The sequence below is a fragment of the Delphinus delphis genome, chromosome 1 (genome assembly GCF_949987515.2).
Source record: "Delphinus delphis chromosome 1, mDelDel1.2, whole genome shotgun sequence".
NCBI classification, from domain to species: Eukaryota; Metazoa; Chordata; class Mammalia; order Artiodactyla; family Delphinidae; genus Delphinus; species Delphinus delphis.
The window spans coordinates 38,290,529-38,302,472 of record NC_082683.1 but is presented as its reverse complement, the minus strand read 5'-3'; positions in this window follow the sequence as shown (position 1 = coordinate 38,302,472).

Here is an 11,944-nt window from a genome sequence, read left to right as displayed (position 1 = left end):
ATAATTGTTCTCCAGTCTTCTACTCTGCCATCTTGAACCAATCTCTATAATTATTGTTGATGTTACTTGTTGGGTTGGGTTGTGAGCTTCTGTATCTGTGTGTGTGTGTGTGTGTGTGAGAGAGAGAGAGAGAGAGAGAGAGAGAGAGAGAGAGAGAGAGAGGGAGGGAGGAGTAGAAGGAGGAGGGAGAGGGAGAAAGAAAGGAAAGAGGGAGAAAGGGAGAAAGGAAGGAAGGAGGGAAGAGGAGGGAAGGAGGGAGGAAAATAGGTCTATGCAAAGACTAATAATGGCAGTGTCATGAGCCAAGATTACAGATAAGCCAATTTTGTGCAACTGGTGTCAATTAAGAAGAAGAGGAAGAGTAGGAGAAGAAAGAGACACCTAAGCAACCTGGATATCAGAGAAGGCTTTCTGGAATAAGGTACCCCTAATCTGAGCATTGAAGAGCACCTAGGATTGATTCCGATGAAGAAGGTATAAAAAGGCTTTTCAGGAAAAGTCAACATGCAAATATAAAAGGCCAGAAAGTTTGGGTTTGGATTGTTAAGGATAATTGCTGAGCAGAATGGGAAATAGGCTAAGGAACTGTCCCTATAAGAAAAAAGTCTAAGGAACTATGAAGGTCCAACAACCTCAAACACAGGGGTGGGGCGGGGTCTAGAAAAGTGACTGGGTCAGTGCCCTCCATTCCCTAGGTATGAGGCCTTTCTCAATCTGTCTGGCCAGCAAGACTCTATCAAAGCAACCATGCCCTGGGAGATCTGAAAAGAGATGGAGCCAGACACACAAAAACATCTTTTATCACATCCCAAGGATCTGAGCCTCTGGCTATATGCAGAGTGATGCTGGGCTGGTTGATTCTGTGCCAGTCCTGAAAGCTGAGATAGGAACACAGAAGTGTCTTCAAGAGGTGGAGAGAGGACCTTACAAATCAGCACCACGGACAGAGGCCCCGACTATTCATTTCTTCTCAGGGTTCAGGTCAAGCCAGGAACACCCAGCTGGAATCTTTGGCAGACAAATCCCTGGGCTCCAGGAGCTCAAGGACAGGGAAATCCCAGATCAGGAGATCATCAATCCTGATTTGGCCTGATTGGATGACCTCATGATTGCTTTTGCCTCTTCCCTGGTCTTCCTGCCTACAGCCTCACACCTTCCTAACCTCCATTCCAGCCCCACAGTGCTACCAGAACAATCTTTCTATGTCTTGAATCTGATCATGACTCTGTCTTTTTAGAAACCCTTCAATGATATCCCTATCCTGGCATTCAAGGCCCTTCATGACTTCCGCTGCCCATATGTCTATTATCAGTCTCTTCTCTTCCTAACACCTTTGTTCCTAGCAAAGCTTTCCCTCCTACTTCTCTGATGAACCCCTCTAACCTCCCAAGTGCTAAATATTGGAGGATCCACAAGTCTCAGCCTTTGGAACTTTTCTTCTATTTCCACTCATCCCATTAGTCATCTTATCCAATCCCATGGCTTTAAATCCATCTCTAGCCTAGACTTCTACCCTAGACTTCAGATTCATATATCTATCTACTTGATAGCCCCACTTGGGTAACCAATAGATATCTCAGATTTACGTCTCTAATAAAATTGTTGGGAGGAGGGATATGGAATAATATCCTCTGAATTGAGAAGGAACTTTAAGATTGAAAAACACAGCAGGCAACTCCATAAAGTGCAATAATGAAGTTTACTGTGGGTAACTTACATACAGGCAGGTCTGGGCAGACTATGATCCAGAGGCATTTGTAGCGGTGCTGCACACTGGACTGTGGAAGGGGTACAGGAGGATTTAAAGGGGCCAAAGCTAAATGTAGAACCCGACTACCAAGTGAGAAGCACATCAGCACCATATGGAACTGGGCGTTTCTCCTCTCCCCCAGGGGTCTCATGACCATTAACCATCTGTGTCAGCAAAAAGCATTCTTCCAGTTTTCATATGAAATGAGGCAAGGGTAAAAGTTGACAGAGAACTTATCTGGCTTGGGCGCATACCTTGTGAGTAGATTAAAGCTCAGTCATGCAGAAAGGGGAGGGGGTAGGACTTCAGGTGTAAGATGAAGCTGACAAGATGGAGTCAGTGTGGTTCAGCCACACAAAACCCTTGGTCTCATCCTCCTACCAGCTTCCCCATCTCAGTAATCAGCAGTTCTGTTGTCCAGTTGCCCAGACCTTAACTTCTCTTTTTCTTTCTTTCATATCCTATATCCATTTCATCAGGAAATTCAGTCAGCTCTGCCTTCGAAAATGTGTCCATAAACCAACCACTTCTTACCACTTGGTCTAAATCACCATCACCTCTGTATTATTGCAGTAGCCTCTAAACTGATTTTCTGCTTCTGCTCTTTTGCCTTTCATTCTGTTCTGAACATGGCAACCAAAGTGATCCTATTAAAACATTAAGTGGGATCATATAATCCCTCTTATCAAAATCCTCTAATAGCTCCCTGACTCACTTAGAATGAAATCCATTATCTCTTTGCATCAATCATTCTGCTACAGCCATACCGGTATCCTCACTGTTCCTCAAACGTGCAAACATGCTCCCATCTTGGGACTAGTCTTAGAATCAAATATTGTAAATCTTCCAACTTTGTTCTTCTTTCTCAAATTTTTTTTACTATTATAGGTTTTGGGCATTTTTATATATATTTTAGTATCAGCGTGTCAATTTTTATCCAAAAAAAAAAAAAACCTGCTGGTTTTTTGCTTAAGGCTGCATTGAATCTATAGATCAATTTAGGAATAACTGACATCATAACAATATTGTCTTCCAATCCATGAACATGGTACATGTCTTCATTTATTTAGGTCTTACTTTAGTCTCTCAGCAATATTTTGTAGTTTTAGTGTACCAATTTTACACATAATTTGCTAAACTTATCCATAAATATTTCATGTTTTTAAGTCATTGTAAATGGTACTTTAAATTTTTATTTTCCAGTTGTTCATTTCTAGTATATAAAAACACAATTAACTTTTGTACATTGACCTTTTATCTTGTGACTTTGCTAAACTAATATATTAGCTCTAATAGCTCTTTTGTAGATTCCTTAGGATTTTTTATTTACAGTATATGATCATATCATCTGATCTGTAAATAAAGACAGTTTACTTCTTCATATCTAACTACGTGTTTTTTTGTTTTGGGGGGTTTTTTGGCTATGGCAATGAATAGGACCTCAGTACAATGTTGAACAGAAATAGTGAGAGCAGACATCCTTGTTTTGTTCCTAATCTAAGAGTAAAAGTATTCTCTTTCAGCATTACATATGATATTAGCTGTAGGATTTTCATAGATGCTTTTTATCGCATTCTACTCTTAATTTTCTTAGAGCTTTTCTTATAAATAGTTGGTGAATGTTATCAATGTTCTTTTTTTTTTGCATGTATTGTGATAAATTTTGTTTTTCGCCTTTATTTTATAACATGATGATTTTCAAATGTTAAACTAATCTTGCATTTCTAAGATGAACCCAACTTAGTCATGATATATGCTTTTTATTTGTAGTTGGTTACAGTTTGGTAACAATTGTTAAATGTTTTTGTACCTATTTTCATAAGAGAAAATTAGTAATTTTCTTTGTAATATCTTTGTTTGGTTTTAATATCAGGATAATATTCATCTCAAAAAATAAATTGGAGAAATTTCCCTCTTCCCATGTTTTTTAATGAGTTTGTGTTGAATTAGTATTATTTCTTCCTCAACTGTTTAATAAAACTTACCAGAGAAGCTATTTAGTCCTGGATTTTCTTCTCCTTTATTATTTTTGGGGGGAAGTGGGGAGAGATTTTAATTACAAATTTAATTTCTTTAATAGATATAGGACTATTCAATACGGAATTTTTTTTTCTCTAGTAAGTTTTGGCAGTTTGTACTTTTCAAGGGATTTGTCCATTTCATCTAAGTTGTCAGATTTATTGGCATAAAGTTTTTCAAAATATTACCTTATCATCCTTTTCACATCTAAAGGATATGTAGTGATGTTCTCTCTTCTATTTCTGTTATTGATAATTCACAGCTTCTCTCTTTTCTCTTAATCAGTCTGACTAGAGATATACCAGTTTTATTGATATTTTCAAAGAACCCAGCTTTGGTTTAATTTTTTTCTATTGTTTGTTTTCTACTTAATTGATTTCCACTCATATCTTCATTATTTCCTTCCTTCTGCAGTTGGCCCTTGAACAACGTTAGTTTGAACTATATGGACCCACTTACAAGCGGATATTTTTTAATAATAAATACCACAGATCTACATCGTTGATTGAATCTGTGGATGCAGAGAAACCATGGGTCCAGAGGGCCACTCTAAGTTATACACAGATTAACCCTCACATTGTTCAAGGGTCAACCATATTTGTTTTTAACTTAATTTGCTCCTTCTTTTTCGTATTACGTTTTTAAAAATTATTTCTTATGCTTTTTTTTTTAAGGAAAACCTTTTATTTATTTATTTATTTATCTTTGGCTGCGTTGGATCTTCATTGCTATGCTCAAGCTTTCTCTAGTTGCGGAGAGCGGGGACTGCTCTTTGTTGTGGTGCGCGGGCTTCTCATTGTGGTGGCTTCTCTTGTAGCGGAGCACAGGCTCTAGGCACAGGGACTTCAGTAGTTGTGGCACGTGGGCTCAGTAATTGTGGCTAGTGGACTCCAGAGCGGAGGCTCAGTAGTTGTGGTGCAGGGGCTTAGTTTCTCCACAGTATGTGAGATCTTCCTGGACCAGGGCTCGAACCCATGTCCCCTGCATTGGCAGGCAGATTCTTAGCCACTGCGCCATCAGGGAAGTCCCTCTTATTATGTTAAGGTAAACTTTTATATAATTACTTTTCAACCTTTGTTTCTTTCTAATGCAAGAATTTAAAATTACAGATTTCATTTTAAGTAATTTTAGTCACTACCCTCAAATTTTGATGTCCTTTTTTATTTTCCTGCCTTCTTTTGGATAGAGGGGTTTTTGTTTGTTTATTTGTTTGTTTTACTATTTTGTTTACACCATTGGCTTATCAGTCATGCATGTTTTATTTTCTCTAAGGTTTAAAATATGCATCTGTAACTTATCACACTCTACCTTCAAACAATATTATACCACTTCACACATATTGAAGGAAATGATAATATGCTTCCATTTCTCCTTCCTATCCTTTTTTGTCATACATTTTACTTCTACATATGTGAAAAACACCACAGTACCTTGTTATTATTTTGCATTAAATAGTTAATTTAAATTTTTTTAAACTGAGATGAAAGGACTCTGTATTTAACATTCCCTGTGCTTGTCATTTCTTTGTATAGATCCAAATTTTCATCTGGTATCACCTTACTTCAGCTTGTAGAATTTCCTTTAGCATTTCTTTTAGTGCAAAGTAGTTTCTGTAAATTCTCTCAGCTTTTGTTTGTCTAAAAATGTCTTTATTTTCACTTGATTTTGAAGAGCATTTTAACTAGTGTATAATTCTAGTTTGATCTCTCTCTCTTCTCTCTCCCTCTCTCTCTCTCCCTCTCTCTCTCTCTCATCTCTTTAAAGAGGTTATTCCATTGTGTTTTGCCTTGCATTGTTCCTAGTGAGAAATCAGTGATACTTCTTTTTTTATTTCCCTGTATATAATACATATCTTCTTTTCAGTCTGCCTCTAATATTTCCTATTTATAACTAGTTTTTTAGTAAATTGGTTATGATGTGCTTTGGTTTTTTTTTTTTTTTTTTGGTACGCGGGCGTCTCACTGTTGTGGCCTCTCCCGTTGCAGAGCACAGGCTCCAGATGCACAGGCTCAGCGGCCATGGCTCACGGGCCTAGCCGCTCCGTGGCGTGTGGGATCTTCCCGGACCAGGGCACGAACCCGTGTCCCCTGCATCAGCAGGAGGGCTCTGAACTACTGCGCCACCAGGGAAGCCTGGTATGGTTTTTTTTTATGTGTTTATCCTTTTAGGGTTTGTTGAGTTTCTTGGGTCTGTTGTTTATAGTCTTCAAGTTTGGAAAAATGGGGCTATTATTTCTTCAAATGTTTTTCACCCCTACCCTTCCTGGGACCCCAGTTACAAATATGTTAGATTACTTGTAGTGCTCATAGGTACTGAGGCTCTATTCATTTTTTTAAGTCTTTTTTCTTTCTGTGCTACAGTTTGGATATTTTCTATTGCTGTGTTTTCAAATTCACTGATATTTTCTTCTTTAGTATCTAATCTGCTATAAAGACATACAATGTATTCTTTAGTTCAGATATCGTACTTTTAAACTCTTGAGGTTCCATTTGGTAACTTCAACTTCTTTACTCATTATGTTCATGTTTCCATTCAAATCTCTTAATGTATATTTAGAATAGTTGCTTCAAAGTCTATGTCTGCTAATCCCATCATCTCTGTCATTTCTGGATCTATTTCTATGGATTAAGATTTCTTCTGGTTATGGATCATATTTTCCTGCTTCTGTTCATGTCTAATCATTTTATTGGATGTTGGACATTGTAAATGTTTCATTGTTGAGAGTCTGAATTTTGTTTCCTTTCTTTAAAGAATGTTGAAGTGTGTTTTGTTTGGGCAGACAATTAAGTTACTTGTGGATCAGTTCCATCCTTTTTCAAGCTTTATTAAGGTATCTCTAGAGTAGTCTTTAAGGCTACTTTAGCCCTACTATTACGATTCTTTTGAAGTCTCTACTGAATGTCCCTGGTTCAACAAGTTCTCTCCACTCTATACAGATGGAACATGAATGTCTCCCAGCCCAGTCTGAATTCTGGAAAGTATAACTCCCCAGTAGTTTTTTACCCACACTTATGGATTTTCATCCTGTGCATGCACAACTTAGCATTTAGACAAAAACTCAAGTGAGACCCCCTATATATATTTCTTGAGCTCATTTCTGAGTAGCTGCTTCCTCTCTGGTACTCTTACCCTGCAAATTCTAATGTGTCAGCCTTTCCAAACTCCAATATCCCTCTCATCAACACAAAAATACCCCTGTGGTCTACTTGGGTTTTCTCTCCCTGCTCTGCCAGAAACTGCCTCAGGCATAAAGCTAGGGTGATCATCAGAATCATCTTGTTTGTTTTCCTTCTCTCAAGGATCATAGTTCAGTGCTAACAGGTGTCCAATGACTGAAAAAGTTTTTTCATATATTTGTCCAGTTTTCTAGTTATTTATGCAGGACAGAAAGTCCAGTACAACTTAATCATGTTCAGAAGCTAAAATCCCTCTCCCTTGGGTCTTTTTATTCAAATTTCACTTCAAAAGTTGTAATCACTCCAACAATACTCTGTCCTCCTTTCTTGCTTCATTTTTCTCCTTAGTACTCATCATCCAACACTGTATATATTTACCATCTTATTTATGAATTCTTTCCTTTCATTAGAATGTAGGTTCCATGCAGGCAAGGATATCTGTATATTTTGTTATCTGTTATAGCTCTAGCACAAAGATTAGGGCTTAGAATACATTAAGTGCTCAATAAATATATGATGGATAGATGGATGGATGGATGAAAGCTTACCTCCTTTCAAAATCTTTCCCTAATGCCATCTCTACCCATTCTGCATCTTGTATCATGGTGCTGATCACATCTTTATTGTTCATGTGTCTGTTTCTCTCTGTTTCTGTCTCTGTCTCTGTCTCTCTCTCTCTCTCTCTCTCACACACACACACACACACACGCACACACACACCCCAGAAGTTCTTACACAACAGGAGTGTGATCATGTCTATCTGTGTGTCCCCATCTCCCTACACAGGGCTGGACACAGGAGAGTTATCATTTGTGTTAAATGGAAATTGTCCCCATCCAAGAGGTGCAGTTGTGCAGGAAACCAGCAGAGGGCAGCACGAGGTCATGCATGTCTATTGTCTTCTAGTGCCAGTCTTCTCAGGTAAGTAGGGACTGGTCTCAGATGGAGCTGGACTGTAGTCTCAGGCTGACTTAGACACGCAGAGCCAGTGCTATTCCCTCAGTAAAGGACTCAGGAGGGCCCAGGTAGCCTCTCCTGGTTACCCCCACCCCTTGCTGATTCAGCATCTCCTGCCATTTACTCCTTCATCCACACCCAGCATTGATGGAGGGAGCGCGCGCACACACACACACACACACACACACAGCCCTTCCTCAATTAGAAGAGCCTTCCCTTCACTATCCCACCACCTTCTCTCCCAGTCTGTGCTGCTTAAGTTCCCTGCTCCAAATAGGATTTCTCGGAGGTCTGTTTCCTGGCCTCCCTGTCCACTCAATGCACTTAGCAATTCCCTTGAAGTCCTTTAATGCCCACCATTTAAATCTAATCCTACCACAGGCACTGCCAGGAGGTGCGCATTGTTAGTTCCAATTTACAGATGAGAAAACAGACTCAGAGAGGAAAAGGAACTCCCCTAAGATCACACAGTTTAGTGGGTGAAGAGGCTGAGACTCAATACCAGACTGTACTGGTCCAGGGCTCCTTCTGGTCCAGCTGCAACCCCCTCTCCAGCCCAAGCCCCCAGGGAAGAGGGCAGGAGCAGGTGGTCTGGAGGCCATAGTGTACATACTTTCCTCCCAGGATTATTGTTCTCATCCTAAAATAAACCCAGTCACTCCAGACTTTCTTTTTTTTCCTCCCAATATAAACCCTGGGGACCACTGCCTGCTTCCTGGGAACTCTTACAGAACAGAGCCTGGATATTACTGGTGTATTCCAGGGCCACACACAGGGCTTCGCACATGGTAGGGCCTTCCTTAAGGCAGGATTGTCAGATGGATGGATGGATGGAGTCACCAAGATGAAGGACAATGCCTGGAAACTCTTTAGAGTCTCCTCTGCTCTTCCAATAATTTAATTCAGCAAACAGTCCCTGAGGTCCCTCCAACACTGGGTTCTGGGTGCTAAGGCACAGTCAGTATATGGGGAAACTGAGGCTTGCAGCAAAAAAAGCTTGCAGCAACTCAAAGGAGACTGTGCCTGGAATAGAAGAAGAAACCCGGTGGGGGCAGCCCTCACCCCTGCCCACAATAATACTGGGAACCAGTGCTGCTTCCTGCTGCCTGGGACCCACTGGGAGAAAAACCATTGTTTAGCTTGGAGCTTGGCCCCTTTCCTACCACCCAATCCTTCCCCTTCCCATTGTCTTTAGCCCTCTCATCAGGGTACAGGAAGCAGCTGCCGACACAGCAGCAAAAAGAATGGGGAAGGGGCTGGGGGGAGCAGATGAGGCCATCCCAGGAGAGGTAAGACGCTTCAGCTGGTTGTCCCTTCCTAGATGAGCTGCAGACAAAGGCCCAGGCAGCGGACTCCGCCAGGATGGAGCTGGGCACCAGGTGCAGGACTCAGACTTCAGAGGCTCAGATCCAGATTCAAGCCCCAGTATCTGCCACTGATGTGCTGTGTGTCCCTGAGCAAGCCTCTTACAATCTCTGAGCATCTATTTTCATCTCAGTTAGAGCAAGGATAAGATGCTTGTCTAGTGAGGATTAGCTTATTGCAGTCACAATTAACACGAAAATGCCTAATACCTGAGTATTTTTAAATGTTCATTTCTGTTCCTTCCCCCCACTTTGACCATAGAAAAACACCAAGAAAGATGATGGCAAAGAGGGTTCTTGTAGCAGATGGAAGCAGCGTTTTCTATTAGGTAAATGAAGATGTATTACCACAACTGGGTCATCATCAAAATCACACTTAATAAATCTGTAATAAATCACATTTAATAATTAATAATCACATTAATGGAAGAGGTACATTTATTGAGCATTTACTATGAGTCAGGCACATTACTTCTGCACAGCTATTCTGTGAGTTAGGTATTGTCAGGGCCAGCTTCACGGGTATGTGACCAGTGCAGTTGCACAGAACCCATAAATCAGAAGTTTGCCCCACAACTGGGGTTTAATGCTCTGTGGTCGCCATCTTGAAATTCTTAATCATTTTATTTTTGAATTTGTTTTGAAAGTGAAATCTGATGGAACATGGAGCATACACTGAGGACTTGGAAGCTTCACTCATACATAGTCCTGCCTCTCCTAACCTCCCTCTCCCCCTCCCCAGGATGGGTTCTAAGCTGCCTGTCCCCCTGCCCCGCCTCATCCTAGAGAGGGGCCTGGGTGCAGGCACAAAGAGGGCTGGGTTGGCGGTGCATGCCAAGTCATAAGGAAGGGCCCCCACCCTGCCCTGTGAGGGTCCCCATACCCAAGGGAACACGATGTTAACTAGTGAGCAATAAACAGCGTGATGTGCTGAGCAAGAAATCATGAGAGAAGGGTAAAAAGCTTTTTTCCTGATTTTTGAACAAGGGGCCTTGCATTTTCCTTTGCACTGGGCCCCACAAATTATATGGCTGGTCCTGGTTACTCTTATTACCACCATTTCTCAAAAGTGGAGGCTCAGCCATTTGCCCAATGTCACACAGCTGCCAAGTGGCAGAGTTCAGATGTGGACTCCGACCCCAGAGAAGAGAGGATTCTGAGATCTTAAAGAGCTTCAGCCCAGGAATCAGAAGTCCTGGATCCCATTTCTGATCATGGCCCTAGGCAAGTTTGCCCCCACTCTCTGCCTCAGTTTTCCCAAGTGAAAGTGCTCTGTGGAGTCTTCTAAGAGAGCACAGCATCTCAAGAGGCTTTGCCACTCACACGGGATGGAATTTTGAGCACAGGGAAGTCATCCTTGCTCACTCTCCCCACAGAGCTGTTAGGAGGATTCAGCAGGCATCACCCACCCTACAGGACACTTCACAGCATATAAACACTTTCATGCTGCTCCCTCCCCCAAAGAGCACAGAGCAGAAGGCTGGGCAGGGAATATTCCTATTCTCATTTTACAGACAGGAAAATTGGAGTACCAGAGCTGCAAAGTGACTTACCCAAGATCACATTGTGTTTCAGGCAAGTTTTGAATGGGTAACAAGCCTCCCTAGACACAAGATCATAATATGAACCTCCCCAAATGAAAAGATGGGTTACAACCTTGAGGAGTCCTGGTGTAGGAGGGCAGTGCTGGAGCCCTCGCTCTGAGACGGTTGGATTAATCTAATCGTTGGCCTTGAAGGTCCCAGGTATGAGGGAGGAGGCTAGGGAGGTACCAAGAGCTCCTGAGATAAAAAAAAACATCTGGCCATCAGTTTTCAAAGGATAACTCAGCATCTCATGGGATGTTTACCCAACACAGAAGGGTGTGTTATCTATAGACCAATAGACGAACAGTCAGACAGAGGGACTGAATGGTAGATCCAGCAGAAGCATCCCATTAGCTCTCAAATACCCTCCTCCAGCCTCCCCACCCATGACCAGTCCATTGCATGAAAGGTCAGGGCCTGGCTGACCAGATGTCACTGTAACTAGGCGATACATCCTTGGCTCCGCCTTACTCCCTTGGGTTCCTCAGCCCCTGGTTCCCTTGGTGAACATGCAAGATCTACAGCACAGGAAGGCCATGGGAAGGGCCATCCTGGGCCAGTCACCCCTTTTGCCTGTGTCTTCTTATGAACATAGGGTTTGTTTGTGAAATGGTTCTTGAAGTCAAGACCTTTTCTTGTCCATTCCCAGACCTTCAGGGAAGTGCTACTGCAGAGTTGTCCAATAAAACTTTCTATAATGATGGAAATGTACTGTTCTGTGCTGCCCAATAGCCACTAGCCGCATATGGTTGTGGAGCACAGTGGCCAGTGAGACTGGGGAACTAATTTAAACTTTTAATTTAATTTTAATTAAGCTAAATGTAAATTTAAATTGCCATATGTGGCTAATGACTACTTACTATATTGGGCAGTGCAGCTCTAGAAACAAAATGAGACCAAAAAAAAGCCAAAGTAACTGTCCATGTTTGGGGGCTTCAAAGGCACTTTCACAGGCATCTTCTCATTGGTCTGTCCTGTGAAATAGATATTAATCCTCATTTTGCAGAGAGGAAAACTGAAGCTCAGAATTTATATGGCTTCCATGCTGACAGAGTTAGCAAATATTCAAAGCATGATTTCACTGCAGATCTC